This window comes from Vombatus ursinus, unplaced genomic scaffold (assembly GCF_900497805.2).
Source record: "Vombatus ursinus unplaced genomic scaffold, bare-nosed wombat genome assembly UNPS02014779.1, whole genome shotgun sequence".
In the NCBI taxonomy this organism is placed as follows: domain Eukaryota; kingdom Metazoa; phylum Chordata; class Mammalia; order Diprotodontia; family Vombatidae; genus Vombatus; species Vombatus ursinus.
Window position 1 is genome coordinate 57689741 of NW_020954557.1, and position 17559 is coordinate 57707299.

The following is a 17559-nucleotide window of genomic DNA, read 5'->3' on the forward strand; positions in this document are numbered from 1 at the left end:
AGCTATCCAGCTTCATTCTGAAGTCAATGCTATTTACCAATGAAAGCATAGCCTAGCCAAAAAATTGTTGTAATGGAAACTTTAGTTTTTATACTAAAATTGACAGGTGACTGAGAGAAAATACACTACAAATAGCTGCTGAAGCAGCCCTTTATACTCTATCTTTCTACTCAGAGGCCCTAGATGGGTAGTGAAATTGTTAGAGATTTCATTTTTATGCTCCAACGTGGAGAACAAATTCATGGCTGTGGATGATACTAATGCTTGGTTCAACTCAGCTAACAAATCTGTTAAGACTAATAGTGATTCAATTTCCCCATAAGAGATGGTGAGGTCAAACATGAATTTTAAGATGAAGGTAGGCTCAGCCACTGTCCCTGACTGAGAGGTCAGCAACAGAGGACTTGAACTCCTTATTACTAGACTGCAGCTCCCAACAACACCCTTTTTACTGGAGTGCCAGGTGCCAGCGCAGATGCCATAAATTTTACACAAGCAGTTCCGCTGTGATGATTTGTTTCCACACCTGGCTGGTCAGATGAACCTTTATGCTATTTAGTGCCCACTGAAGCCAAAGAGCAACTTGGGAACTGAATTCCAAATGAAATCCGGTAATTGGGTCCCCATGGATTTTCAGAAGGAAGTTTGGGGTTTACCATTTTAATACTAGCTGGAAAAAAAAGAAAAGATCTCACCACCACTCTCTGTCATCAACTCAACTTGCTTATAGTTGTTCCTGGGTTTGATTTTTTTTTAAAAGAAGTTTTAAAATTTGGACATAAATGGTTTTCCCAGACATTTGAAAGATTAGTTTCTATGCGAAAACAGCCTTCACCACCTCTTCCATTCAGGGAGCACTCTAGGTTTTGAGACACCCCCACCCCCACTCCACCTCCCCGACCTCCCACTGCCCTTTGCCTCCCAGGCTCTGGAACTTCAGGGACTTTCTGTGCCTGTGTTGAAGCTAGGATAGGTTCAGTGGGCTAGGACTAACTTTATTCTTTGACTGGCTTAGGGGCAAGGATGTGCTGGAGTCAGCTCAGACAATTGTTAAATTTTACATGTGAGCATTTACACTTGGAAATCGGTAAACATGACAAATCAGGCCTTGAGTTATTTTTTCATTGATTTCTAGACTTAACAAAATGATAGAGAAAAAGTTAATAGTGCAAAATACATTTTAAAATGTATCATCTGTGCATATTTTCCTTCCCAGAGATCCCCAGCACAGTTCTGCTCAAGAATATAGGAGAGTGATGGGAAAGGAGTGAGTATTCACTGGGTCCTGATTAGTCCCTAGGGTCTGGAGGGCACTTCAAGTGAATAAGATTTAATCTGTTTTTCCTCCTATGCTCCCTGTGAATAATGAATTGGAATTGAAGCCTTAGCACTGTAGAGAAGGACGTATAGTGTACTAAAAGGCAGGGGACCTGGACTTGAATTCTGTCTATTTCACTTACTACATATATGACTGTGGACAAGACATTTAACCTCCCTGAGTCTCATATTCTTCGTCCATGACAGGATACCTACTTCATGGGATTACTGTGAGGAAGATGCCTTCCTCTGTTAAAGGAGGCTCCCATACTTAGAGGACCTGTGATATCATCAGAGTGAGTGCTACCTCAATCAACCCAGATCACAATCTCTCTGTGATTTAGTAGGCATAGATATATCTGAAAGTTACTGAGGCCAAAACATAAAAATCACCCTCTTGCCAATCTGCTTCTGAGCCTTGTTGAATTTAGTGATGTTGGTCCTTCAATCCAGATCTAGAGTTTGTTACCAAACTTAAAGCCTTTCTAGATTAGATGAAACCTGTCAGATTTTAAACCTGCCGACGTATCTTTCAGGAACCCAAGGTTAACTCCACACCATGATGAGGCATAGGAGAAAGTCTTTCTGGGGAAATTTAATATGATATGTTATGTTGAATTCCCTTGTTAGAATAATAGATTAGAACTCCAGAAGGGCTAGCTCTCCTATATAAGGTTATATGTGATTAGTATGAACGGAGAGAGTCTAACTTGACTGAGATGTCAACGGGAAAGAGTAGGATGAAATAAGGTTGGAAAGATAGGTGGGATCTAGATTGTGAAGGACCTTGAATGCCAGGAAATAGACTTAATTTGGTAGGCACTGGGAGCTACTGAAGGTTTTTGAATAGAGTAGTGATATAAGGAGATCTGTCCATTAGTGAGTTAATAAGTAAGCCAATGAGCATTTATTAAGCACCTGCTATGTGCTAGGCACTGTACCATGTGATGGGGATACAAAAAAGACAAAAGGCAGTTCATGCTCTCAAGGATCTCATGGTCTAATGAGTGATAAAACATACAACAACAACAAAACCCCTATGTACAAATGTATGTAAATACATTTGTAAAATAATCTCGGTGCGAGGAAAGGCACCAAGTTTAAGGAAGACTAGGAAGGCTTCTTGAAGAAGATAGGACTTTAGCTGAGAATTAAAAGAAACCATGGGAGTCAAGAGGAGGAATAGGAAGAGGATTCCTGGCTTGGGGAAAACCAGTAAAAATGCAGAAGGTTAGGACATGAAGTGTCTTGTGTGGGGAGCAAGGTGGTCAGTGTCTCTGAATCATAAGGTATGGGAGGAGTGGGAATAAGGTGTAAGAAAACTAGAAAGGTAGAAGGAGCCAGGTTATGAACGGGTTTTTAAAGTCAGATTATCTTATATTTGATCCTGGAGGTAACAGGAAGATGCTGGAGTTTATTGAATGAGGGGTGGGGTTACATGAGCAGATGAACTTTCAGAAGATCAATTTAACAGCTGAGTGTTTGATGGACTGAAGTGGGGAGTGAAGAGAGAAGTGAGGTAGGAAGACCAGCTAACAGGCTAATGCAATAGTTCTGGCATGAGGTGATGAAGGCCTTCAAGTGAGCTGTGACGTCAAAGATTGGTTAAAAAACGTAAGACCAGAGGTCCAAAACAGGAAAACCAATTAGAAGCCTATTATAAAAATCCAAATCAGAAGAGATGACAACTTGAACTAAATTGGTTGCTGGGGAATAGATGAGAGAATTGGAGAAGATGTAAAAACGCCAGCAACTTTTGTTTTTTCCACGTTTTAGGGTAGTGATAATATAGTCAGTACCAGGAAAACTTGGATGCTTACAGGGAAATGCATGTTTGGTTTGCACTGGCCAAGTGAAAATCAAAATCATGTATGCAATAATAAAAAAAAAGACTAGAAAACTTTTATATTTATCCAAGCATTTTAAACACAGAAGAAAAATATTTTGCAAATCTTTAGGATGGAGGTTTCTGAGGGGTGTTGTCTTTCATTCTCAACCATTGTTTTTGTAGGAAAGTAATCAAATAAACATGCTTTTCTAAGTAAATGAAGGTCTGTGCTGGGCAAAAAGGCTTAAGTTGAAGAGAAAAATCCTTCCAGCTTCTGAAACTACCAGGGGAACACAATAAAAAACAAACAAACAAAAACCTCCCGGTAACTCAGAGCTGGATTTTTGTCCAAACCAAACAGAACTTGAAGCTTGGAAGCTGACACCCATAAAAAAAAATACACCCATGGATTTTCAAAAGATCCCAAGTCATTCCTCAATCTCCAGCTGATAGCTGCACAATATTGAGATGCACTCTTCTAGGCGTAATGGCTCATATACCCTGTGCATACTCAATAAATACTTGTTGCCTGACTGACTAACTTTATTGGCCCAAGGGAATGGGATTGAAGCCAGGTCTTGCCCTGTGGGGAGGAAGCCTGATATTATTGGTAGAAAGGCAGCTTTGCTGTTGCCAATCCTTCCTTCCTTCCTTGTCTGAGTCATTTTGGAGACAAACATCAATAGACTTCATGTGGTTGGGAAAGTGTGAGAAATCTGCAACAATAATTGGGAGAGAGGCTAGGGAGGAAGATTAGTCAAAGTGAAACAAATGCCTTTTTGGAGTGAGCAGAGCTGAGCATCATTGCATTGCCCCATTCCACTAGGAGGCAAAAAGGAAAACTAAAAGAAACCTCTACCGACCAGGCAGATGTCGAACTGTGCTTCTTCTGAGGTTTTAGACTTAAAAAAGTTAAGCAACTTGTTTAAGGTCACATAGATAGCAGTCAGCAGAGTTAGGGTTTGAAACCCTAGCTCTTCTGACTCCAAATCCAGGACTCTTGCCACTATGTTCAATCATCTCTTCATGTAACTTCCAGTCTTAGTAGGGGGGATAAGACTCATATCGTAAAAGTAGAGGTGTAAAATAAATAATTGTTGTTGTTTAGTGGTTTTCAGTCATGTCTGACTCTTCATGACCCCTCCCCCACCTTGGGGAGAGTTTCTTGGTAAAGATACTGGAGTGTCTGCCATTTCATTCTCCAGCTTATTTTACAGATGAGGAAACTGAGGCAAACAAGGTTAAGTGACTTGCCTAAGGTCACACAGCTAGTAAATATATGAGGCTGGATATGAACTCAGGTTTTCCTGACTCCAGGCCTGGCACTCTACCCACTGTGCCACCTACCTATTCCTAATGAAAAAATTCCACAAGAGAAATAAAAACAAAGTGTGCTTGAAGGAAGGAAAAATCATTTGTGGGGTGAGGGGGGTGGAATCATGGAAGGCTTGTAGAAGAAGAGGTATTATCTGCTTGATGGAGCTGACCTGAGAATAGAAATCCTACTGTTTTTGGTGGGTACCAGAACTATCACCATCTTGGAGCTTTTTCTTTCCTCCCACTTGAATTCAAATGTCATGATGAAAGTCTGCTTAGGGAAACAAACAAATGTTTTCAGCATTTTCACTAAGGAAATATTTCCACAAAGGCTGGATTTGTTGTTGACAGGAGCAACTTGGCTGTCTCTTTGGGATATTAATAGCCAAGAAGTGGTACTCTGTAATAAAATGCTTCAAAAAAGAAAAAAAAAGATGTCTTCCAAAGAGAAAGACTTATCATTTCAGATAGCATTTCCAATGGCCAAGAATGAGTTTATTAGGAAACATGGTACCCAGGAAGCAAGCAAGAAAGATTAATGGCATTTTTTTTTAAACCTGGACTCAGAGTTAAGAAGTTGTTCAGTTATTTCAGTTGTGTCTGACTCTTCGTGACCCCATTTGGGGTTTTCTTGGCAAAGATACTGGATTGTTTTGCCATTTCCTTTTCCAGCTCATTTTACAGATGAGGAAACTGAGGCAAACAGGGCTAAGTGACTTGCCCAGGATCCCATAGCTAGTAAGTGTCTGAGGCTGGACTTGAACTCAGGAAGATAAGTCTTCCTGACTCCAGGCCCAGCACTCTATCCACAGTGCCACAGCCACCTCGCTGCTTCTGTTTGACTTAAGGAAATTTGAGTTCAGTTTCTACCTCAGACCCTTACTAGCTATGTAACCCTGGGTGGGGTGTATGGGGTGTTCAAAGAGGACCAGCACTTCTGGTGTGAGGGCTACTCATCTACCTTTGATGTCCACCTGTCACCTGACTCTGTCCCGTGGCTCTAAGAAGCTGTAACACACCCCAGTAAACTATTTCAGCAGATGGACTAAACCAGGTTGAGGGTAATGACTAGGCCTCAAACCTATTGGTGACTTATTGGAGTGTCTACCCCAAGCATGTAAATTTTCCATCATCCCCAAGTGGAATGGGAGGACAAGACCAGTTTGTTCCAATGGTCATTAAGGTGGCTGAAGTAGTATGTGCTGTGGAACACTTAAAGCTTGGTCAGACATTGAAGACACCAATGGCATCCATTGCATGCTAGGCCATTGCCAATTATCCTGATTTTCATCTTGGCACGAAACTTGGATGACTCTGGAAGGGAGAGTGAGGCTGATGACTTTGCACAAGTCAAGACATCACCCTGTGGTATCATTGGTCCTCTTGGAAAATGAAGGCCAAACAACTACAACAACAATCCTGGGTTTGTCATTTATGTTCTCAAGCTATAGTTTTCTCATCTATAAAATGATAAGATTAGTCTTGATGGCCTCTAAAGTAAAATGGCTAAAGACTGTAAACTGCTGTAACATCTTTTCATTGATGCTTTAAGAAAGTAGCAACATAAATATAGCTGGCGGAAGATGAGTTGCGTGTTAGGATATAATATCTTACTATACTTCAACAATTTTCCGATTTCTAGAAATAGAGTTGAACCCCAAGCAAAACTGGTGAGGGTATTTTCTTTTCAATGTTATTCCATTTTTATTTCCCTTCCCCATTTATGCCAGGTTTTCCCATCTTATTCAGCTCCTCCCCTTTGAAGAAAGGAATCTAATCAATATATTCATAATAATGTATTACTAATAGCATCCAATTCTTCCCAGGGACATTTGCCATTTAAATAGGGGAATACAAACAAATAGCAACTTCAAAGGCTGTCCCCATAACAATATTTAAGATTGATAGGGCAGGTATCATTGTTCCTGTTTTAAATAGGAGGAAAAGGATGATTAGAGACAGGTGACTTGCCTAAGGTCACACAGCTAATATACTTCAGAATTGAAATGAACTCAGATCTTCTGACACTTCATACATTCTACCATGCAGTCTTTCATCTCAAGGTTAACAATACATCCAAAAGAGTAGACTTTCAGGTCCAGTATCACCTGATAGATAAAGATAAATTGAGGCATTCCCACTAATCCTTTATGTTGGTATTCTCTAAGTGTTTTTTATTATAAGCCACTATCAGTAAAAAGGTTTTGGAGCATGTATCCTTAATGTTTAGCTACTTATAAATTAGATACAGATATTAGTGTGTATGTATGTATATATATATATACACACACATATATATATATACATATATCCCATCTTTTTATCCTCCAATTGATTATATACTCCTGGGAGTCAGGGTTAGGCCATGCCCCACCCCCTAATTCTCTATGAGGCTTTAGCCTCTACTTTGAAGAGCCACGCTTTAGGTTTCAAAGAGAGCCAACCAACGGGTAAGACTCCTTTTGGCTGGGATAATTTTATTTGCCTCTTGAAGGGATTAAAGGTATGTCCCTTTAATCTTAGGAAGAATAAATGTTAAGAGGACTTATAAAAAATGTAGTCAATTCAAATACAAATGTTCTGTTTGAGAAAACCAAGAATAAACATTACCCTTTAACTGCTTTGAAGTGCAGTCTTGGAATATGAATAGACTTGGACTAGGTGATACATCTGTAGAGTCCTTTCTAACTCTAAAATTCTATGATTCTATGGTTTTAAGTATATTTAGATATTCACAAGGAATTACTGGGGAAACATAAGATGACCTAGGAGACCAGTGCAGCAAGGATGAAGGAGTCCAAGTGGAGACAGAGTAACCTTGGAACAATATTTGGACTAGTTTTTGAGTCCCAGTTCTGATAATATATTGCTCTCTTTGCCTTTCTCAGTCACAAAGTGAGGTCACTAATGCACCTCCTCAATTTATTTCACAGTTAGACTGTGAAACTGCTGACCATAGACCACTGAGTACTATGCTCCAAGCATTCAATACTGACACCTCCTATGCATCACCAAGTGTAATGTAACACGTTCTCAGACCACAATTCCTAGAAAATAGAACACCTGTCTGGACCTTGGGATAATCACACATTTCTTATGTCCTGGGATATTCTCTCTTTAGGTTGTGATTTTCAGCATTCCCATTTTGGTGTTTAATTGGGGATTTTAAATTTGTTCTTTTCCTAGTTTTCTGTTTTGTTTTGTTTTTTAGTTACATGCACAATTCATTGATCTTCTGCTTCTCTCTTTTATTGATGTATGCATTTAGAGATAAAAACTTTCCCTAAGTACTCTTTTGGCTGCATCCCACAAATTTTGGTATGTTGTCTCATTGTTGTCATTATCTTTAATGAAATTATTGATTCTATGATTTGTTCATTGACTCACTCATTCTTTAGGATTAGACTATTTAGTTTCCAATTAATTTTTAATCTATGCTTCCACAGTTCTTCCACAGAATGTAATTTTTATTGCATTTTGGTCTGAAAAATGTGCTTTCCTACATTTGTTTGTAAGGTTTTTGTACCATAATACATGGTCAATTTTGGGGAAGGTGCAAGGTACAGCCAAGGAAAAGGTATTGCCCTTTCTGTTCTCATTCAGCAGCTAGGTGGCACAGTGGATATAATGCTAGATCTGGAGCAGAAGACTCATCTTCCTGAGTTCAAATCTGGCCTTAGATACTTACTAGCTATGTGACCCTTCGCAAGTCACTTCACCCTGTTTGCCTCAGTTTCCTTCACTGTAAAATGAGCTGAAGAAGGAAATGACAAACCACTCTAGTATCATTGCCAAGAAAACCCCAAATGGGGTCATAAAGAGTTGGATATGACTGAAATGACAGAATAACAATTCTCTTTCAATTTTCTCCAGATGTCTGTCATATCTAACTTTTCTAGACTTCTATTCATCTCCTTAACTTCTTTCTTATTTATTTTATGGTTAGATTTATCTTGTTCTGAGAGGGGAAATTTGAGGTATGCCACTATTATAGTTGTATTATCTATTTCTTTTGCAACTCATTTAACTTTTTCTTTAAGAAATTAGATGCTATGCTACTTGATGCCTATATGTTTAATATTAATATTATTTCACTTTCTATGGTACTTTTTAGAAGATATCATTTCCCTCCTTATTTCTTTTAAGTAGGTCTATTTTTGCTTTTGCTTTGTCTGAGATCATGATTGCTAGCATTGCTTTTTTTTACTTCATCTAAAACATAATAGATTCTGCTCCAGCCCCATTATTTTAACTATGTGTGTGTGTCTTTGCTTCAAGTGCATTTTTTTTGAATAACGCATTGTTGGATTCTTGTTTCTAATCCATTCTGCTTTCCACTTCCATTTTACAGGTATATTTAACCCATTCATAGCTATGATTACTAATTGTACATTTCTCTCCATCCTATTTTCTTCTGCTTATCCTTCTCTCTCTCTCTTTTTACCCTCCTCCTCAAAAGTCTGTTTTGCTTTTGACCACTGCCTCCCTTATTCCACCCTCCCTTTTTATCACTCCTTTTTTTCTCTTGTCCCCTTCCCGTCTTACTATCCTGTTGGGCAAGATTAATTTCTATATTTGAGTGTGGGTGTATTTTCTTCCCTCTTTGGACCGATTCCAATGAGAATGAGTTTCAAGTATTGCTTGTCCCTCTCCATACTATATTCCCTTCACCGTAAAAGCTTTTCTTTGTGCACTTCTTTTATGTGAGATAATCTCTCTCATGCTTCCTTTTCCTTCCCCCTTCTCTCGGTACATATCTCTTTCTCACTCATCCATGTATTTTAAGATTATCTTAGCATAATCAATTCATTCCCATGTCCTCTGTCTATAAAGAGTCCTCCTAGCTGCCCTAGTAATGACTTTCTTAGGTATTACATGTATAATCTTCCCACATAGGAATGTAAACAGTTTAACCATACTAAGTCTTTTATGATTTCTCTTTCACGTTTACCTTTTTTAGGCTTCTCTTGAGCCTTTTATTTGAAAATTAAACTTTCTATTCATTTCTATTGTTTTCATCAGAAATACTTAAAAGTCCATTTTTTTCATTAAATATCCATTTTTTTCCCTTGAAGAATTATACTAAGGCTTGCTGGGTAGGTTATTCTTGATTGTAATCTTGGCACTATTGCCTTCCAGAATATTATATTTCAAGCTTTCTGCCTTTTTAAGGTGGTAGCTGCTAAATCTTGTGTGATCCTGACTATTGTTCCATAGTATTTGAATGGTTTCTTTCTGGATGCTTAAAGCAATTTCACCTTTGCCTGGGAGTTCTGGAATCTGGCCATAAAATTCCTGGGAGTTTTCATTTCAGAATCTCAGGAGGTGATCAGTGAATTTTTCCAATTTCTATTTTATCCTTTGATTCTAGGATGTTTCTAGGTAGTTTTCCTTGATAATTTCTTGAAATATGATATCTAGGCTCTTTCTTTGATAATGGATTTTAGACAGTCCAATAATTCTTAAATTGTCTCCCCTCAATCTATTTTCCAGGTCTGTTGTTTTTTTGATGAGATAGTTCACATTTTCTTCTATTTTTCCTTCTTTTGATTTTGTTTCATTGTTTCTTTATGTCTCTTGAAATCATTAGCTTCTACTCGCCCAATTCTAATTTTTAAGGAATAATTTTTTTAGGGAGCTATTGTAACTCTTTTCCTGTTTGGGTAATTCTGATTCTTTTTAACTTTACTTTTTATTCCTGGCACTCAATCACTTGAAGCTCAACACAGAAGCACAATGACACATGCACATACTCATGCTCCCCCCACCACACTTTTAAGAAAGAGATGAAGTAGGATCAGAAGTCCAGATTTCTGTGGGTCTGATGCTAATTCTGATTTTTGAGGAGTTATTTTCATCAGTGAAGTTTTGTACATCTTTTTACCATTTGGCCAATTCTGTTTTTTAAGGTGTTATTTTCTTCGATATTTTTGTGCCTCTTTTACCAAACTCTTAATTGTCTTTTCATAGTTTTTTTTTTGCATTGCACTAATTTATTTTCTCATTTATGCCCCTATTACTCTTATTTGATTTTGAGAATTTTTTAATCTCTTCCAGGAATTCTTGTTGGGCTTTTGTCCAATTCACACTTTTCTTTGAGGCTTTACTTGTAGCTGATTTGACATCATTGTTTTCTTCTGAGTTTATGTCTTGATCTTCCCTGTCACCATAGTAGTTTTTTTGGTCAAGTTTTTTTTTTTTTTTGTTATTTGTTCATTTTCCCAGCCTGTTTCTTGACTTTGAACTTCACGTTAAAATTGTGCTCTGTTCCTGAAGTGGGGGTGAGGTGCTTTGTCCCTAGCTTCATACTTTTTCATATTGCTGTTTTCTGTGCTAGTTTTAGGGGTTTGGAAGTTTTCAGTGCTTCCTAGATTGTGTGATCCTGGGAGAAGTGTGGTTACTATTCCCCTGGTCTGAGCTCTGAGCTCTGGTCCTTACCCAGGCAGGGTCCCTGATCCCTTGTGACTACAAGTACTCTTCTCCATCTTGGAACTGTGACCTGAAAATGGGTATGGGAAATGAAGTTGCCAAACAATGACTGGTCGTTCACTCAATGGTTGCACAAGGTTCTCCTATAATTGCTTTCTGACTAGTTCCTAAATCTTACCACTTTTGGCTTGAGAGCTCTTGAAGTTGCTGCTACTGCTGTTGTAGCCACCTCTAAGGCCCACAGCTGATGTTGCTGTCATGTGGGTTATGGGCCAGCCCACACCTCAGTGTTACAGACCGTTTTTTTCCCCCAATTTCCTAAATTGGGCTAGAAAAATATCTTACCCTGACCTTTTATTTTCTTTTTTGGCTCTGCCTGTCCAAAATTTGATTTGAGGCATTATTTTTGGAGTGGAATGTTGGGAGTTCTCTGCTGCTTCCATTACTCCACCATCTTGGCTCTGCCCCTAGAATTTATACTTCATTGTGAACGAGGAATAGAGAGCTCTCTTAAGATGGTGTCCTCCAGTGGTACTCAGCATTATGAGCTATAATCATCAGAACATTTTTAAATGAAAATTAATTATGTGGTCAAGGATCTATTTGAAATAAGAACCTAAATGAAGTTACAAATATTTGTGCCCCCTCAAAAAAAAAAAGAAAAAGGAAATAGCCCTGAATTTGGACCTGGCTCTAGCCAGGTTTCTCACTAGTTAGGTAAATTTTGGCAAAGTAGACACTTTGAACTTCATTTTCCTCATTTTTAAAAATAGCATAAAGACTTTCACCAAATCACAGTTATTTTAAAAATCCAACAAGGTGATGGATATAAGGTACTATATGAATATCATTTATGGTTATTATATATAATATAATTTTAATAAATACTCAAATACTACCAAACATGAGTAAAAGAGGGCATCAGAGAACTGTATGATAGAAAAACAAGATGGGCTAGTCACAAGGTAAGGGTAAGGGATGAGAGGTGGATAGCCAGAGAGTTTTGCTGGTATCTTCACAATGTTAAGAGACAAAATGGAAGACATCTAGTGAGTTGGGTGGATCTCAGTGTGGTAAACTTATAGTAGGAAATGGATGAGAGTTACGTGAGATGTGTAGGCATGGATGGACTGTTCTCTGTAATGTTGGAGAAAACCCAATGGATGAGATCATAAATCCTTTTTGGTCTTATAAAAGTTTGCTTCATGACACCCAAAATCAACTAGGAAATGGAATGGACATAGGGCTGATGGAATCTGATGATTATGGTTATGCAGATGATCATGCAGATGACTATGTTATGTTATAACATTATGTTATAATGTTACAGGGGTTCTAATTTTCTTATGGAAAATGAGGGAATCCTAGACAGGTGGAAAGAGATAGAAGCAGGAACTCAGTGATCTTGGCAATAGCCCTTCTGTATCTCTGATATAGTTCAAAGTGAAGTAAGTCTGCTAAGAAAAATGGTAGAGACTATGGCTCCATCATAAAAAAAAACCGTAATAAAAAGAATGTTGAAATTTCTGAATCTGATACATACTAGCTGAAACTTATAAGTGGATTCAACAGTTGGACTTGAAATACAATACTCTACACTGTAATATGGCTGTGTAACTTAGATATAAATGTCAAGAGTACAGTAATACAGTAACATTACAGTAAGAGAAATCCCTTTCTCTTCAATATCAATGATTCCTAATTGCTAGCCCATGGAACATTTGTGCCAGTCTATACAATTTTGACTTTCAAATTTCCTTACTTCTTAAAATCTGCAAATTTTTTTCACTCTGTGTCCTGTTTCCTCACTTCCCAAAAGCCCTACTTTTTCACAGCTACCTTTCCCGTAAGTACTATGGAGCACAGAATCATCTAATGTAGAGAATTTAGATATTTTACATTAGTATAGTGTGGATTGGATTGGAAAACAGTATTCTACACTGCATAGTTGACATCAGTTTGCTGTGAGGTCCAAGGGCAGAATTGGTCTAGCTGTATCTCACCTTAACTAGTTGCATATCTGACTCAGCTGGGTTACCCTGGGCACAGATGGAAAAGGGATTTCAGTTGTTTTTCAGTCACATCTGACTCTTCATGACCCCATTTGGGGTTCTTTTGGTAAAGATACTGGAGTGGTTTGCCATTTCCTTCCCCAGTTTATTTTACAGATGAGGAACTGAGGCAAACAGGGTTAAATGATTTGCCCAGAGTCATGCAGCTAGTAAGAATCTGAGGCCAGATTTGAACTCAGGAAGATGTCTTCCTGACTTCAGGCCTGGTACTTTATCTACTACTTCACCTAGTTGTTGGGGGAAAGAATATCAGCTAGGTAATTAAACAGATCCTGGAAGTGCTTTAGGAAAACTTGAAGCTGGGCAGCAGGAACTTGAACTACAAGGGAGATAGAGCAAGAAACAGATTATTGTGGTATATAGCAATCACAGGGGCTCAGTCTGAGCAAAGGCTTCATGGAGCCCTATAGACAAAAAGGAAGGAAATGCAAAACATAGAACTCTATGAAGAATGGCATCATGGTATGACAAAAACAGACCTGCATGAGAGTCAAGAGAAATGGATTTTATCCTTCACTAGGCCCCTAACTAGATATATGACTTAAAGTGGGTCACTCTTCTGCTCTGGGCTTTACTTCTCTCTTTTGAAAAATGGGGGAACACTACTTCCCTTCAGAGACAGTTAATCTCTTGAGAAGCTTTTGAGTTCTATGACTTTGTGTTACAAGAGACTATGAGGATCCATGTGGATTCATGGATCATCAGTAGCACCGTTGAAAAGGAGAAATATTCTCCTAATAAAGTAAGGATAATAATGTTTGTATTGCTTATCTCATAGGACTTTCATGAGGATCAAATGAAAGAATGCATTTAGAGAGTTCTGTAAATTTTTAAATGTGCCATTATTATTAAGTGACATATGTTAATTAATAATTATTAATTCAATGTGTCATATAATTATTGATTCAATATATCATATAATTAATTATATTATTTAAATATATTAAAATAATATTATTACCAATATAGTTAATAATATCAATTAGTGATATATTATTAATTAGTGACATATAGTCACTTTTTTTTTAAGGCAATTGGGGTTAAGTGACTTGCTCAGGGTCACACAGCTGGTAAGTGTCAAGTGTTTGGTCTGAGACTAGATTTGAATTCATGTCCTCCTGACTTTGGGGCCGGTGCTCTATTCACTGTACCACCTAGCTGCCCTTAATATAGTCACTTTTAAAAATTGTATTAACTCCTTCAAACCACTAGCATATGACTCATAATAAAGAAATTAAGTGATTTGACAATGTAAATATGAAATCTGGGCCCTTTATAATGCTGGGGATTCCCAAAGGAAAATTCTTTCCATAACCCTTCAATCTCATAGTCACAGAAGTTCATCCAGTAGGTCAGGGAAGTCTTCAAGAAGATATTGAAAATGCTTTTATTGGACTGCAGCTTGAATAGCTTTATGGGATAGAGAAATAGTCCTGGCAACTGCCTGAGTGGGGGGCAGGGGTGGGTGGGTCGATGGGAAGGAGCAAAGAAACTTGTCAGAGAGAGAGTGACCACTTGCTTATCTTAATGGGTTTGGCTCAGTGTATTCTGAAAGAAAAACCTCATGCTTCCATAGTGCTTAGAGTTTTATAGAATAATAGGTTTTGGAAATGGAAGGAATATGAGACATCACTGAATCTGACCCCCTTATTTTATAGATGAAGAAATTGAAGCACATTGAAGTTAACATTTAAATAGCTCCTAAGCTCCTACTATGTGCTAGGCACTGTGCTAAATGCTTTACAACTATTATCTCATGTGATCCTCACAATAACCCTGTGAGGTAGGTGTTGTTATTTTCTCCACTTCATAGATGAGGAAACTGAAGCAAATAGAGGTTAATGACATGTCCAGAGTCACACAGCTAGTGTCTGATGCCAGATTTGAACTCAAGTTTCTTTGGACTACAAGTTCAGGGCTCTATCTACTGCACCACTTAGTTGCCCAAGTGACTTCCCTAAGATCACACAGCTATTAAGTGCCAGAGGTAAGATTTGAACTCAGGTCTTCCTGACACTATATCTATTGTCCTATCATACTGCCTCTCAAAGGGGAAGACTCAAACTCTGTGAGATAGGTTTTCATATATTAGCATTCCCATTTTGCAGATGAGAAAATAGAAGCTCCTAGGGTGAAGGGACTTTCCCAGAGTCATAATCTAATAACTGTTTGAGGCCTTTTTTTACTCTAGTTTCAAGATTTTAGATACTCCCATGCCTAAAGCAGAGCAGCAGGTCTTCTAAGAGGCTGCCTTCCAGGAAATATTTAGTATTATGGCCTCTTGCCATTGGCTATGGTTTAACTAATTCTGAAATATAATGACCTATTTGAAGTGACTCAAGCAATCTTTGTTCTCTTCCCAGGTTAATTCCAGGTGATAAAAATAAAGGAGGTGTCAAGTAGAGTCACCTGCCTTTATAAAGACCTACTACGTGCCATGCACTGTGCAAAGCACTAGAGACACAAAGAAAGGCAAAAACAAAAACAAAAAAGCCCCTGCTCTCAAGTACAGTCTAATGGGGGTAGACATGCCAACAGTCATATTAAAGGTAGATATTTATGGATAAGTTGGAGATAACCTCAGAGGGAAGGCATCAAGGTGAAAGATGACCAGGAAAATCTTCTTGCTGAAGGGATTTTAGCTGAGACTTGAAGCATGCCAAGGAAGCCAGAAATCTGACCTGAGGAGAGAGAGAAATCCAGACACAAGGAACAGTCAGGGGTGCCATAATTGCAAAAAAAAAAACAAAACCAAAAACAAAAAACTGAACTAGGAATTAAGAGACCTGACTAAGGCTTGTCTCAAGCACTTAGTGGTTGTGGCACCCTAGTTACTTCACTTTTATTGGCTGTCACTAACTTACTGTGTCACTTTGGGACAGTCACAACTGCTCAGAGCCCAATTCAGAAACATTCAGAACAATAAAAGCTGCTCAAAGGTGGTTTGGTACAGTGGTAAGAACTCAGAAGTGGGGAAAAGGAAGACCTAGTTCCATCATAGACTCTAATATTCCCTAGCAGTATGGCCCTAGTCATTGTACTTAGCTGAGCCTTAATTTTATTATCTGTATAACTTGGATAATCCTATTTAGCACGGGGTACTATGAGGCATAAATGATATAGTAAATCTTAAATCATTTTGAAAACTGTGAAGCATTGTGCAAATTCAAAACCCATCAATGAAAAAAATTTGACATCTTTTTTCAGAAAGGTCTCTTGGGAGGAGAGTCAAATTCTCTATTAACAAATTATCAACTAATACTATAATGTAAACAAACAGGCCTTAGTATTTCTGGTTCTACTGTCTAATCAACAAATAACATTTGAGTTATTCTATTTCTTTGGTTTTATTTTTGTTTTTGATGAGGAAGTGAGGTAAGTAGTTTACAAAAGCATTAAGCTTCAACTTTTTCTCTACATGTACCCCATGCCACGTAGAATTTGGGCCTTGAAGTTTGAAGGAGAAAGGGCTTATGTCTTTTTGGCCCTCAATTGGCTCCAGAGGTTACTTTTGTTCAGAAATGTTTATAAGGGTTATGGCTGAAAACTGGTGGATTAAAAAGGAATCCAAGAATTTCAAAAGTTGCTCTGATTTTTTGTGTCTGTTAACTGTTTTATTATCTATACTTAGACCATAATCTTCTTGAAAATTCTGATCCCCAGATGCTAGTACCCTCCACTCTCTCCCTGCCCAATTATCTTGTACTTAAAAAATTTGTGTTCACTTGGTATAGTGGATAGAGTGCTGGCCTCGGAGTCAAGAACACCTGAATTTAAGCTCTGAGCTCAGACATTTATTATCCATGTGTATCCTGAGATAAACACTTGACTTGATTCCTTCTCTTTAGGTTTTAGGTACCTCATCTATGACATGAAAAGTTTGGTTAGATGACCTCTAAGTTTCTTTCTATCTCTATATTCATGATGCTTTTTATATTTATTTTCTTTTTTTATTCCGTACTTTATGTATATATATGTATATATATATATGTATACACACATATATACACACATCTTCTCCATTAAAGTGTAAGCTTCTTGAGAATTGATATTTCTTCATTCTTTGTATTTCCAATATCCACCACAGTGCCAGGGCACCGGAGTAAGCACTTAATAAATAAATGCTTGTTGATTGATGGATGGTTTGAAAATAAAAAAGACTGGATCCTTCATTTGTGTCTGCCAGCAAAAGGGACCCTTTACCCCCTCCCTTCCTTTAGCATCCCTTCTTTATTGCCACGCTAAATGGTATCAGCAGATGTAAAAGAAAGAGAGGTAGCATATCTGTGACCCTGACTGATAGGGGTCCATCTCATTTAAAAGTCATTTTAAATGGGTTCTGCTATGCCACTTCCTTTTCACATTGAATTCTCTTCCTAGGTTAGTTCCAGATGATATCACCTAAACTTATGGGAAAAATTTGTCACCAGGTGTGGTGGCACTAACCAGGAGTATCAGCTGCTGGGGAGGTTAAGGCTAGTAAATCACTTGAGTTTGGGAGTCTTGAGTTGCAGTAGGGCTAAAATTGATTAGATATTCACACAGAGTCCAGCCCTAATATAATAAGGCCAGGGAGTGGAGGAATAACAGGTTAGC